This window comes from Ictidomys tridecemlineatus, chromosome 6 (assembly GCF_052094955.1).
Source record: "Ictidomys tridecemlineatus isolate mIctTri1 chromosome 6, mIctTri1.hap1, whole genome shotgun sequence".
Classification (NCBI taxonomy): domain Eukaryota; kingdom Metazoa; phylum Chordata; class Mammalia; order Rodentia; family Sciuridae; genus Ictidomys; species Ictidomys tridecemlineatus.
The window spans coordinates 61,814,598-61,817,692 of record NC_135482.1 but is presented as its reverse complement, the minus strand read 5'-3'; positions in this window follow the sequence as shown (position 1 = coordinate 61,817,692).

The window sequence follows — 3,095 nt, the reverse complement described above, 5'->3', positions numbered from 1 at the left end:
GAACCCAGGATGGGAGTCCTGCCTCCCCAGTCCTGGTTTTCTAGAGACTGGATCTAAGGCTTCCGCCTTTGGGCCCTGCAATTCCCGAGGTCCCGACGGTGCTGACTTTCTCTTGACCTCAGGCTGCCAGCCTCTCGTGTTCCTTTTCTGTCCCATCGTTCCACACAGAGGAATCTGAATCGCAAGACTCCTCGGTTCTTTTATCCCACGTTCCCCAGAAGCGCTCTCTAGTCAAAAGCAGCTCCAAGAGGAGAAGGGGTCAGAGACGCGTGATGGCATTCCCGGGCCAGAGCACCCCCTGCTGGCTGGCCCCAAGTCCTTGCCCCTCCCCCTCCAGCTGTGACCTCCAGCTGTGGTGGTTGGGAAGAGCTGGCCTCTTTGATCTAGGAGCATGGCCACCCCCTCCAGGCGCCCCATTAACCTCCATTATCCCAATTAGGCAGCCCTCCCAGTCCTGGATCCAAGCTTCAAAGCCCCCTCAGTGGGGAGAAGGGTCTGAATCCAACGTCGTTCTTCCCCAAGCCACACCACTTTCAGACAAGACCCAGGTGTCCTGGTCCCTAACTTGTCTATATGATAATAGAGCTAGAAAAAGAACACTCAAGGACCACCCAAATCCCAATCTTTAAACTTCACTAAAAAAAACGAACAAGATAGAATGGGGTATAGTGGCCTGCCTGTGATCCCCAGCACTGGTGAGGCTGAGGCCTGAGATTCCCTTGCGCCCACGAAAGGAGTTCAAGACCAGTCTGAGAAAGAGAGAAACAGAGAGAGAGAGGAGAATAGAGGAGGGAACCCTCTTTTTCTGGCTATCAGTTATCCTGCATTAAATTATTTAGTCAGCCGCATCCAGGGTCCTGGCTGACCTGAGCTTCCCATCAATTTTTGCATCTTTATTCTGTGGTGAGGGGAGCCAAGAGCCACCCCCTCCTCCCTTAATCCTATCTCCATACTCCCTTCCCCCCTCCCTCCTGGAACAATTTCCGCTGGGGGAGCCTGAGCAGGGCTCAGCACAGTGGCCGCTTCCTGGAACATTTTCCTGTATCCGAAACCGCGGCTCCCTCCCCAGGGACAGGCTGATCAAGGCCAGATGGGAGCAGGGATGGGATGGGGGAGGAGAAGAGGGAGCCAGGCTCTCATCATCACCCCCTCCCAACACATATGCACACCATAGGGAGCCCCTGCCCTGTCACACAAAGGCTGACACAGGCATACACCACATGCCAGTCAGACAACCATGGGCATTCTTGGGGACACAGGAACCATGAGGGCCAGGTTTTAGGAATCAAAGTCATCATATACATAGATATGATCATACTCTCTCCACCCAACACCTTACCCCTTCAAAGTCTCCTTGGGCCCTGGTCTTCTTTGGAACTGGGGTAGGGCAGAAAGGAGGCCTTAGAGAGGACAGGCATTCCTCTGTTAAGGAGGCCTTAACAGAAGGGACAGAGTACATCTAAAGTGCCCTACCACACAACACCAACTGCCCTGTTCCTCTTCTGATTGACAGTCAAGCCTGACTCCCCTCTCCAGGATCCTGGGCAGCAGGGTAGAAGAAAGTATAGGATGCTTCTCCTTGGGTGCTACATTTAGAGCACTTTCTAGTTACTTCCAGATTTTTAGAGAAGTATATGGTATCCAGCGGATTCACTAATGGCAGCCAAAGAGAGGGACAAAGAGGGCAAGAATGTGAGCTGCAGGGAGTTCTGAGAGCCTGGAGGAGGAATAAGAATACCAAGCTAACTTGGGAGAAAACTTGAGAGCCAGGGACCATGGAGACTTGTGGTCTCATTGATAACAGCTCACCACTCCCCAATTTTTAAACTTCACTAAAAAAAAAAAAAGAAGAAGAAGAACAAGAACAAGATAGAATGAGGTATAGTGGCCTCCCTGTGGTCCCCAGCACTGGGGAGGCTGAGGCCTGAGGATCCCTTGAGTCCATGAAAGGAGTTCAAGAACAGTCTGGGAAAGAGAAAAACAGACAGTGTCACATCCATTTTGAGATCCTTCCTTGGGGTTGTTTCTTAGAGTGAGAATGAGAACTGTTTTGATTTGCAAAGAGGAAAACTAAAGATGCAGAGAGGTTGGGGCATAGACATTAGGCACTCAGCAAAGCTGTGACATGGAAGAGATGGTTTCCCCAGCATCCTAACATCAGCCATCCAGCCCTTTGTTTCAGATAAAAACTTAAACACAAACACTGATATTTTTTCCCCCTCCAAGAACTGGGCATTGAACCCAGGGCTTCCACATGGTAGCTCTATCACTGAGCTACATTCCTAGCCTCTGTAATGTTTTTTTTGTTTTTTTTTTTTTAAGGGGGTTACTGAGGACTGAACTCAGGGGGCCACTGAGCCACATCCCCAGCCCTATTTTATATTTTATTTAGAGACTGGATCTCACTGAGTTGCTTAGTGCCTTGCTTTTGCTAAGGCTGGCCTTGAATTCAAAATCCCCCTCCCTCAGCGCCCATAGCTGCTGGGATTTCAGGCGTGCACCACTGCACCCAGCCTTAGCCCCTTTAATTTTAAGACAGATTCTCCCTAAATTGCTCAGTACAAATTTGAATTTAGGATCCTCCTACTTTAGCCTCCTGAGTGAGTCCCTGGGATTACAGGCATGTACCACCACAACTGGCTCACAGTACTGTTTCTGTCTCAAAGCCATTCTGGTAGAGGTGTGTGCCATAACTTTTCTTTTTTTGTGGTGTTGGGGATTGACCTCCCACGTGCTGGGTGAATGCTTTACCACTGAGCTAGTTGCCCCTACTCATCCCTTCAGTCTTTTTTTTTATCTTTTTTAATCTTTTTTAGTTGTTGATGGATACAATGCCTTTTTTATTTTTATTTATTCTAGAAGCATAAACATTTTATTTTTATGTGGTGCTGAGGATCGAGCCCAGTGAGCTACAATCCAACTGCCCCTTCAGTCTTTTAAAAGCTTAGAATCTTTGATGGTCTTTGATGGCTCAGCTCAGTGTGTTGGAATAGTAGGAATGTCAGGATCTGCTGAGAATGAGAAGGAATTCCAGAAAAAGAAATCCTTCTGCCTAAGGACAGTATGCAAAGAGCTTCTAGCCTTTTCCAAAAGAG